Here is a 12,070-nt window from a genome sequence, read left to right as displayed (position 1 = left end):
GCATCAGTCTATGAACCAGGAGGTCACAGTTTGATTCCAGGTCAGGGCATATACCTGGGTTTCAGGCTTGATCTCCAGTAAGAAGCAGGAGGCAGCCGATCAATGATTTTCTCTCATCACTGATGTTTCCACCTCTCTCTCCCTCTCCCTTTCTCTCTGAAATATATATCCTATATAATAAAGAGCTAATATGCTAATTAGACCAGACGGTGGAATGACCTTCTATCAATAGAATGACTTTCCGGAACCACTTTCCGGAACAAGCAGTGGGCAGGGCCACAAGGCAGCCAGGGTTGCGAGGGCTGAGCCCCTTGCACAAATTTCATGTGTCAGGCCTTTAATATGTACATATTATGTGTGTGTGTGTGTGTGTGTGTGTGTGTGTGTAGAAAGAGAGAGCATTGTTCCATACACCATTGCCTTCCTGCAGGCAGAACTATGTCTACAGCTTATATTTGTGGGCATCATGGTTTATTTGAGCAAAAACTGAAGATAATTGCCAGGAAACAGGATGTAAAATGCTCTAAGGAATGAATTTTGCAGTTTCTTTTATACATTTGGAGGGAATGTAATAAAAAGTTTACATGAAAGTGGGAGAAAGCCAGGTGGGGGAATCTGGATGATTGAATTACAGGATAGTTAACAAATTATGAGCTTTTTGACAGTGGTTACCTCCCAAACATCTGAAAAAGAAGATTACTCTGGCTTTTTAAAGGGGTGTTCATTTAGATGCACAAGAACAATAGACAGAGCTTGCTTAAGGCAAAGAAAAACTTTCTAAATTATAGGCCTGAGGCATGACTACCCTCCCTGACCAGCCCAGTTAGGAATTTGTGGTCAGATCACCCTGTGAGGTTACTGTCGGCCACTGAGCGTTGTCAGATTTACCACAGAACCCCTTTTTGTTCACAATCGTACTCACATTATTTTAGCAAGTGTTTACTATATCTAAAAATCAGGTAGAGATGACTGAACAGGTTGTAGATGCTATTGGGGTGTGTGTGGGGGGTGGAGAAGACCAGTGTTAAATATGTGGGGGTTGCAGACACCGGTTTGGCTCAGTGGATAGAGCATTGGTCTGCAGACTGAAAGGTCCCAGGTTCGATTCAGGTCAAGGGCATGTACATTGGTTGTGGACACAACCCCGGCAGGGAGTGTGCAGGAGTCAGCTGGTCGATGTTACTCTCTCATCGATGTTTCTAGCTTTCTATTCCTCTCCCTTCCTTTCTGTAAAAAGTCAATAAAATATATTTTAAACAAATATGTGGGGGTTTGAGCAGTCATTTCATTAGTGAATATTTTCAGGTGTCGACCTGAGAATGTCCAAAGCTGCAGAGAATCTTTTATAAAAATCTATTTGAGGCAAACAGAGGATATACCTGGAAGCAGACTGAGGTAAATATTGACTGTAACGGCTGTGTGCAGCTTCTTTTATGTACTTGGATTTGGGAGACCATAAGGAAGATTACATGAAAGCAAAGAGGGGATTAAATTACAGGATAGTCAACAAGATTACGTGCTCTTTTGAGCATGGTTTGGCTTATTACAAAGGCCTGTTCATCTAGATGTACAGAGACAATGGACAGGGCTTGCTCTAGGCAAAGATAACCTTTTACTAAAGTTCTATTACTGGGGTGTGACTACTCACCATGACCTACCCAGTCAGTTTATGATCAGATCACCCTGTGAAGTTACATGCCTAGAAGCCCCTTTTCATCTATAGATGTAATAACATATTTTGATTCTTACACAATATCTTATCTGAGTGAGCTTGGGTAGTAAACACAAATCCCTCTGCACATGATGACAGAACCGAGTAGTGGGTGGGAATGTGTGTGCTATGAGATAAGGCTGTGCAGAAGACAAATGCTTTCCCAGGCTCCTCCTAGAACAAGGACCTTGGGAATGACAGCAGCTGGTTTATGGTGGAGAGAAGGAAAAACACTAACAGTGAGCATTAAAGAGAGATAGTTGTTTAGAGTTAAGCACCTGAGAATTTTTATTGCTGTTATTACAGAGGGTCAGGATACCTGAGTTTAGCTACTAAATGTATCCAATACCTTTAAGCAAGTCACTTTCATTGGGGCACTTGTTATTCCTTTATATATGAACCAGGTAGTCACTATTCGATTCCAGTCAGGACACATGCCTGGGTTGTGGGCTCGATCCCCAGTAGGGGGTGTGCAGAAGGCAGCCAATCAATGATTCTCTCTCATTGATGTTTCTATCTCTCCCCCTCCCTTCCTCTCTGAAATCAATAAAAATATATTTATTAAAAAAAAGAATATTTGAGCCCAGCTGGCGTGGCTCAATGGTTAAGTATTGACCTATGAACCAGGAGGTCATGGTTCAATTCCCTGTAAGGGCACATGCCCAGGTTGCAGGCTTGATCCCCAGTAGGAGGTGTGCATGAGGCAGCTGATCAACGATTCTCTCTTCTCATTGATGTTTCTTTCGTTTGGAAGACAAAATAGCCATTCTCCCAACATAGGCTGGATGGCATTTCAATATCTTATTTCCGAAAGGCATAGTAGAAGAGGGATGAATTCAGAGAGAAGTGAATTTGACTTTATTTTTGCTCTCCAGGGTCTTTATTACTTTGAGTGACTGCAGATATTGCTCCCTGATTCAGTAAATAAATCAGACCGCTAATGAAACTCCTTCAAGAAGTTGGAAATAAAAAAAATCTACTCTTCTGCTCTTTCTTTTCTTAGCTAAATACCTTTAGTTCACTATTTTTCTTTAGACTTTCAATACAAGTTTTCTATCTGTTTTTCCTTCATTGTCCTCTGTTTCCTTTCTCTCTCCCCTCTCTCTCTCTCTCTCTCTCTCTCTCTCTCTCTCTCTCTCTCTCTCTCTCTCTCTCTCTCTCTCTCTCTCTTTTATTTACAAATAGTGTCAAGTTAGGTAGAAAGAATATTATTTTTATGTACAATAACTTCTTTTCCCTTAGATTGTCAAATTAAAAAATAACAATAGCCATTCACTGTGAGGTGTGAATGAATCAAAATCATACCTTTTTTTGTTGTTGTTCGATCGGCAAATATATATATTTTTGGTGTGCCGTAGAATTTTAATAATTAGTTTACATGTGCCACGAGATGAAAAATGTTGAAAATCATCTATTTAGGTCAAAGTGGGCAGTAGTGACATAAGTACACAGTGTAGTATAAACCACATGCTGCAAAGATAAGAAACAAGTAGAGACGTGCTCAGCTGGGAAGATCACACACAGCTTTGGAATGAGGCACTTAGTTTGTGAGACTAACACACACACAAAAAATGGGAAACCCCAGGACCTCTTCTCAGAAGGAGGAAGAGCCAAGTTTCAGTGGAAAAAAACCATAAAGATAAAGCTGGAAAGGGCAGGCTAGGGCCAGATCATAGATGGTTTTGCATGCCAGCCGAGGCAGGAGCCTATAATTCACTGAACAACTAGAAACTGTTGTAGATTCTTACCCAAGAAGTCACTTAAGAATAGCTAAACTTTAGGAGAATAACTTCAACAAAAGGCAACATTTAATAAATGCCATTAAAATGTACAAAATGCCATGGTAATTGTAGGTTGAGGAAGAAAAGATCTGTAAAGTTGTTCATTTTTAGTTGGTGTCTGATAGGTTTATTAGGCAATCATCGTCAATGTGTGTGGTGGGGAAATAAAGAACTGGCCTGATTTTATGGAAAAAATTGAATTAGAGATATTTAAACTTTCTTGAAATTTATATTTCAGCTTATATGTGGACCCAAAAAATTAGCATACCACCCACAAACCAAGCAATCCCTTCAAATACTAACACTTGAAGTCATTTTTTAAAATTATATATTATTTAGATATGCAAAAAGGCAAAGTTAAGAGTATGTGGTGTTTTTCTTTAATATATATTTTATTGATTTCAGAGAGAGGAAGGAAAAGAAAGATAGACACATCAATCTGCTGGCTCCTGCATGCTCTCTATTGGGTATCAAGCCCACAACCTGGGTATGTTCCCTGGCTGGGAATTCAACTGGTGACTTCCTGGTGCACGGTCAGTGCTCAACCACTGAGCCATACTGGCTGGGCAAGAGTATGGTTTTTAAAATAAAACATAAAAATCTACAGTAAGTTTTATTTTTAGAGTTGCTGCTTTATCAATTAAATCAAGATGAAACAATTACTCATTAGATGACAAAGTTGTTTTTATTTCTCCTTAAATTCATTTCTGAGTTAATACAAATCTGACTCATTGCCTCCAAAAAAAGAGGAACCTCTTACAGAGAACTGTGCAGCTGCCCTGAGGTCAATCTCTACAGAACACATACTAATCTTTTGAAAATGCTGGTAATGTAAATGCTAATCAATTGAATTTTGGGTTTGATTGTAAATAAATCAGATTTTTAAAAATATATTTTATTGATTTTCCACAGAGAGGAAGGGAGAGAGATAGAGAGCTAGAAACATCGATGAGAGAGAAACATCGACCAGCTGCCTCTTACACACCCCCTATCAGGGATGTGCCCGCATCCAATGTACATGCCCCTGACCAGAATCGAACCTGGGACCTTTCAGTCCGCAGACCGACGCTCTACCACTGAGCCAAACCGGTTTCAGCATAAATAAGATTTTTTAAATAAATGAAAAATTGGACTAGAATTCTCTTTGAAAAATTCTGATTTTAAAAATGCCCGGCTGGTGTGGGTCAGTGGTTAAATGTTAGCCTATGAACTACGGGGTCATCAGTTCAGTTCCCCATTGGGGCACAAGCCTGGATTTTGGGCTTGATCCCAAGTGGGAGGGATGCCAGAGGCAGCCCATGGATGTTTCTATCTCTTTATCCCTCTCCCTTCCCCTCTCAAATGAATAAAAAACATATTTAAAAAGCACATTCCTTACAATATGTAATTTTTTAAATGAGGCAACATGTTACTTAAGAAGATGCAAATTCCAAAACACTGACTCATTTGCAATGACGAAGTCCACAAATTCTCAAAAAGTAAGATAGAGTATCATTCTGATTCAGAGCTAAGCTAGGAAATCCATCTGTCAGAAGGGAAAGGAGTTCAAGTTCACATCAGTCAAATGAAAACAGAAAGAGCAGTAAGTATTTAATCCTGATAAGAGACAGCCAAAAAAGGAGCAGCAAAGAAGTTAATTTTCCCAGATTGAAAGAATTTGTGAAGCCTCTGGGATTTGGTAAGGGTAAGGGCAAATTGGGTGATGGTGGAGTGGTTCAATTCCCCACCTGTCTGATTTCTGCTATGTGGTACAACTAAAGAGATAGAAAACTTTTGAGGCATTCATTAACTGGAGGTTTCGCCCTGATTTATTTAGAAGGAAATACAACAGTCAAAATGAAACCTAAGAGAAAGCAGTTGTGTTACTGCTGGGAGGGTACCCTCCTAAGATCAGGGACAGGAACACACCTAAGCACTAGGTCAGAAAGTTCTGGCTTCATATGTCATATTAGGTGTTTGGTTTGATATAGGAGAGTCTCAGGAGCTAGGCTTTTGCTGTAGGTTGTGTGTTACTGGGGTAGCTTGGAGGGCTGTTGGAGATGAGGGTTGAGGGGTAAGAAGAATGAGGGCCAGAACCCACCATGCCCAGCCACTGGCACTGCCTCAAGAGCCTGAGCAAAATTCTACTCTCTCTGAGCCTAAATCTCCTTTTGAACAATAGGAATAATAAGATACCCTAATAAGTCTATTGAAGATATAAAAAAAAAATGAGGTAAATGACATAAAGTGCTGGCTCCTAAATACTTAATAAATATGTATAAACCTAGATGATATTGAAGGGGAAATACTAAATTAGGATATCCATTCCAAGGGAGATTATTTGTATTAGGGAAAGTCTTTGTCTGTCTTTTCTTTTCTTTTCCTTTCTATTAGGGCAAGTCTTAACTCTGCCTTGTTCCTACAGCATTTTAGGTATACTTAGTCCTAATTGCTGATTTTTTTTCCTCCTCCAGGTACTTTAAAGAAGAGCAAAGCAGTTCATATTTAAATAATTATTACCCTGCTTATATTCTAGCTCAAATTCAAAAGGCTGGGCTTTCCCACAGAGCACTTAAAATCAGGTGATGATATCACACCCATTAGTGTACCCAGCACACATGCGGAGAACAGAGGCTTGGTTCTGCTCAGTAGTTTTCTTCCATTCTTGATCCCTGAGGAGGTGAATTGCTCTAGAAGTCCTTATTAGCTGCTGTCCTACGGATGGCAAAATATTAGAGCAGTCCTCCTGTACTGCTCACACCACATTCAGAACTACAGTGACAACCAAAGGGAATGTAAGCTGCTGAGGTAGCTCAATGCTCATATGTTACCTCAGAATAAAGGAAAGGTGTAAAATGCTTTAGAACTGGTGCCTTCCTTCCACTCCAGCTTCACCATCTCCCCTGCCAGAAGACTCAGGTCCTAGACCCAGGTATTAATGTTAAATCAAGCATTTTGCCAGTCTGATTCTATTCATTCTAAATAACTATGAAGATATCTTAGTATGCTTCTGGTCAAAGTGGCAGATAGATAAACATGAAACTTAGCATCTCCCACCACTTCATCAGAATTACAACTAAACCACAGAACAACCATCATTCAGAACCGCCTGAAATCAAACTGAACAGAAGTCCTATAACTAGAGATACAAAGAAAAAGCCACATGAAGCTGGTAGGAGGGGCAGGAACACAAAACAGGCTGGTCCCACATGGGGGACAATTAAAAATGGGGAGTGATATCTGGGCTCTGGAGGACCCCCCAGAATATCCAGGGGTCCCAGCTCCACACCAAAATACCCAGCCTAGGTTCCAGTGCTGGGAAGAGAAGGCCCCCTAACTTCCGGCTGTAAATACCAGTGGAGATTGTGGCTGAGACAGGGGCCGCTGGAGTCTCACACAAGGACTTACTCAGACTCACTCCTTCTGAGTTCCAGGGCTGGGCAGCAGCTTGAAGGGCAGCAGCTTGAAAGTACCAGGGATATTTGGGGAGGAACTGATGTTTCTGGCTTCTGGACCAGAACTGGAGAGGGAACTTTCTCTCAGACAGAGGTGCTGGCAAAGGGCATTGTTCCTTCGCTGAGCCCTCCCCTACAGAGCAGGCAGGCAGGTACCATGTCTGTGTCCCCATCAATCTGGCTTACACTGTTTGCCCTGCCCTGAGCTTCCAGCCCACCCAACTTTTGTGCCCATCTGAGCCATTTCCAATGGCTTTTATACAAGTGGCCTCTCTTAGCTAAAGATCTAGACCTTCCTAAAATCTCTCAAACAAGCAACACCAAGGAGGATCCAAGATGGCTGCTCAGGTAGACACCTAACCGCAGCAGCACACAACAATTTCAATGGAATACAACTAAAATGTAGAGTGGACATTGCCTAGAGCTACAGGTAGTCGACTGACTGAAAATTCTACAAGAAGGAAAGAGAAAACCAGAAGGAAAATCAGAGGAGCTGAAAAAAGCCTATGGTACGGAGACATGCTGCATGCCCGCATGCACGCGCGAGGAGATGTTGCAGCCAGAGAAGAGGAGAGGGCTGGGTGCCTGCCTGGCGTTCCCTAGCAGGAAGGAAATAAAACCCCCAGCCTGGGCTGAACCCCTGAACTGGCAGCGCTGAGCCCCAGTTATGGGCCAGACCCTGGGGACCCAGGCTTGGGCAGGGGGAGACGGAGCTGTGAAGTGGAATCTCAGGGGAGCGACAAAAAGCAGGGCCCTGGAGTCGCGCACATTGCTCGCAGAGGACGGAATGTTGACTCTGATGCTGGATTGCCCTAGCAGGAAGAAACAAAGCCTCTGGCGGTGCTGAGCCCCACTCCCAACTGCCCCGAACTCCAGCTCTAGGCCAATCCCTGGGGACCCAGGCTCAAGCAGAGGGAGACGGGGCTGTGAGGTGGAGTCCTGGGGGAGCGGTGAAAAGCAGAGCCCCCGGAGTCGCACACATTGCGCGCAGAGGACAGTCTGTTGGTTCTGATGCTAGACTCCCCTAGCGGGAAGGAGAAAAAAAGCTCCAGACTGGAGGAACGCGACTAGGAGCAGGAGCCCCTGCCAGACACCTGCCAGCCAGGCGCCAGCAAGGAACCGGGCAACGGGGCCCCCAGGGTTGGGAGTGCCCCCGAGCCTTCGACCGCTGAGTGCGGGTAATGGAGCCGAGGCCAGGGGTTGCTTCCTGGGCGGCACCGACCCCAGCAACAGGCTGAAGCAGTGCAGGGGCCCGCAGAGAACAAAGGGGTGCCACAGGCCAACCTGCTGAGCTCCCAGGACAAGGAGGAAGAAACCAAAGAAGTTCTCAATGTGAAGAAATCAAGGGAGAGCAAAAGATAGTAAAATTACTTAAGAAAGAACACAAAGAAGATCTTGAAAAATCAAAGACTAAGTCAGAACTCAACTCAGCAGCCATCATTGCAACATAAATGTGTTTTTATAATAAAAATAAAATAAAAATAAAAAAAGGACAGAATGTTGGAACGACGCGGCCAGGCCTAGAGTGGCCAGGCACAAGGCAGTGGCAGCCGGGCCTGGAGCAGCAACAGCCAAGCTCCAGAGCAGCAGCAGCCAGAACCAGAGCAGCAACAACCAGGCCTGGAGCAGCCAGACCTGGGGCAGTGGCAGCCAGGCCTGAGGTGGAGGTGGCCAAGCCCAGGATGGCCAGTCCAGGAACACCCAGACCCGGAGTGGCCGGGCCCGGAGAAGCTGGACCCAGAGCAGCCGGGTCGGGAGCAGCCAGGCCCAGAACAGCAGTAGCCAAGCCCGGAGCATCCAGGGCAGAAGAGGCCAGGCCCGGGAAAGCCAGGCCCAGAGCAGCCGGGTCTGGTGTGGCCAGGCCCGGAGCAGCAGCTGCCAGGCTTGGAGTGGCCAGGCCCAGAGCTGCTGGGCCTGGAGCAGCCGGGCCCAGAGCAGCCGGGTTGGGTGTGGCCAGGCCCGGAGCAGCAGCAGCCAAGCCCGGAGCAACCAGGTCGGGAGTGGCAGTGGCCAGACCCGGAGCAGCTGGTTGTCGAATGGACCAGAGAAATAGAGGCCAGGCCCGGATCAGCCAGGCCGTGAACAGCTCGCTCCTCACCTGCCCCTGTCCCACAGCTGCCTCTCAGACATGGCTGGAAACTTTTGCGGGAACTTGAGGGTCTGCTGAATCAAGTGATAAAGGCTTAGATCTGGATATGTTGAGTTAGTATAGCGCTGGGGTGCTGATCTGTGAGTGCCTTGTGCGGGGCCTGGATGAGGTTGGTTGACCTATTTGGAAATGTCTTTTGTGTGAAGCGTATCTTTGGGCATGTGGAGGTATTATTGATATGAGAAAATGCTAAGTAATTGATTTACTATCAATATCTTAAAAGGGATTTACTATCGGGGAAAGGGAGGGAGGAAGAGACTGAACATGGACTGTGCACCTATGGATGAGGACAATGGGGGATGGGAAGGGGGCGGAGGGTGGGGTGGGAACCTGGTGGAGGGGGGAAGAAATGAGGAACCTTTGTAATAATATGAACAATAAATATTGATTTAAAAAAACAAAAACAAAAACAAACAAACAAAAAAACATCAAGCAACACCAGGCCTCTGTATATCCCCTACCTTTTGCCAAGTGGCCCCAGGCCTGGCACAAGTGGCATCCAGCCTTGGTTTGCAGCTTGTCCTTTCCTAGGCACCTCCAAGTCCAGTACAAGTAGTAGCCGTCTGCAAACACTTTGTAGCTCATGTCAAGTGGTAGCCCCAGGCAGGGCACAGACAGGGGCTGACCTTGGACTGCACTTTATGGGAGGCCCCAGAGACAATGCACCTGATGGACAGCTTCAGACCATGCTGGATTACAACCCATCACCTCCATGAGCAACATCCTCAAGAGGCAGTTTTAGCAGGCACCAAATCCCCTCTGAAGTCCTGCTCCAAGGGGTGTGCTCCTGCACAGCAGCTCCTCTACTATACTTACAGCTCATTCTCAAAGCCAGTCAGCCTGGGGGTCAATCCCTCCCAGTGATGTACTCACAGCAATCAAGGCTTAGCTGCAACAAGAGGGTGCACACAACCCATACAGTAGGCATACCTGGAATGCCCACCTCAGATGAGTGGGGAGGCTGTGCCATTGGAACCCATAGGATACCTACGACCTAAGGACCCTTTCCCAAGACAGGGGAACATAGCAGCTCTACCTAGTACATAGAAACAAACATAGGCTGGCAGCCAAAATGAGGAGACAAAGGAACAGGTCACACATGAAAGAACAAGAGAAATCTCCAGAAAAAGAACTGAATGAAATGGAGGCAAACTACCAGATACATGGTTCAAAACACTGGTTATAAGGATTCTCAAGGAACATAGTGAGAACTTCAACAGCAAAAAAACAAAAATGAAAACCTTAAAAAGAATCAGTCAGATAAAGTATATACTAATTGAAATAAAGAATACATTACAGGGAATCAACAGTAAAGTAGACTAAAAGTAAAGGGATGGAAAAAGTATTTCATGAAATGGAACCAAAACAAACAAACAAAAGGCTGGGGAAGCAATACTTATACCACATAAAACATACTTTAAAACAAAGCTATAGCAAGAGACAAAGAAGGACCTAGCAATTCTATTATTGGGTATTTATCCAAAAAAAAGCCCAAAACACTAAATCGAAAAGACGTATATCTAGAGGTTTATTGTGGCAATATTTACAATGGCTAAGATATGGGAACAGTCTGGTTGTTCATCAACAGATGAATTTAGATAAAGAAGTGGTGCATATATACACAATGGAAGAGGAGTCATACACAATGGAATATGACTCAGCCATAAAAAGGAATGAAATCTTTCCATCTGCAACAACATAGACAGACCTGGAGGGTTTTGTGCTAAGTGAAATAAGTCACAGAGAAAGACAAATGTCAGATGATTTCACTTACATGTGGGATCTCAACAAAAACAAAGCAGACTCATAGTTACAGAGTACATTTTGACAGTTTCAAGATGGCAGTGGGGTTGGGGTGTAGATAGAAAAGGTGAAGGGGCCGGAACCGGTTTGGCTCAGTGGATAGAGCATCGGCCTGCGGACTGAAAGGTCCTGGGTTCGATTCCGGGCAAGGGCATGTACCTGGTTGTGGGCACATCCCCAGTAGGGGGTGTGCAAGAGGCAGCTGATCAATGATTCTCTCTCATTGATGTTTCTAACTCTCTATCCCTCTCTCTTCCTCTCTGTGAATAAATCAATAAAAATATATTAAAAAGAAAAAAGAAAAAGAAAAGGTGAAGGGATTTAGAAGTACAAATGGGTAGTTACAGAATAGTCACGGGGAAGTAAAGTACAGAATAGGAAATATAGTCAATAATATTTTAATATGGTGTCAGGTGGGCACTATATTGAGGTGATCACTTCATAAATTATTTAAAAGTGTAATCACTGGGTTGTACAACTAAAACTAATATACAATTGTATACCAGGTGTTTTTTCCCCAACAATGATGAGAGAGAGAGAGAGAGAGAGAGAGAGAGAGAGAGAGAGAGAGAGAGAGAAACCTTGATCAGTTGCCTCCCATGTGTGCCCAGCCTGGGAATCAAACCCACCACCTCCTGGTGTATGGGGCAATGCTTCAACCAACTGAGTCATCTGACAAAAGCTCCGCCAGCTGTAATTTGAAAACAAACAAACAAAAAAATTAATTAGAAAAGATATCTTTCTGTCTGAGAACTCATTAAATACAAATGAATGACTGAATAAATGGAGTGACTAGTGACCTTTCCTGAGAGTTGTATTCATTCATTCATTTATTAAACAAACACTAATAGATCCCAATTATGTATAGGTTCTGCACTGAGACTGTGGGTATTAAGTGATAAGATATAAGTCCACGAGGAGTGAGATTTTGGCATAAAATAGTCATGCAATGGTAAACCTCTAGATTACACAAAATAATATGTTTTAAACACTGTTATTATGGTCATAATTATACAAGAAGAAAGCTATCTGGAATGTAACTTGAATACATCACACACTTGACCAGAATTGAATTTGCTATTATTAACAATGTCACTTGACTTTCTTAGAATTTATATGGGCTTTTGGAAACATGACTAAAATATCCTGGCCCACTTAGAGAAGGGGGCTAAGGAAGGCTGAGCTCAGCTCA

Source organism: Pipistrellus kuhlii, unplaced genomic scaffold, assembly GCF_014108245.1.
Source record: "Pipistrellus kuhlii isolate mPipKuh1 unplaced genomic scaffold, mPipKuh1.p scaffold_m20_p_2, whole genome shotgun sequence".
In the NCBI taxonomy this organism is placed as follows: domain Eukaryota; kingdom Metazoa; phylum Chordata; class Mammalia; order Chiroptera; family Vespertilionidae; genus Pipistrellus; species Pipistrellus kuhlii.
The sequence above is the reverse complement of the archived record's forward strand: the minus strand, read 5'-3'. Positions refer to the sequence as shown.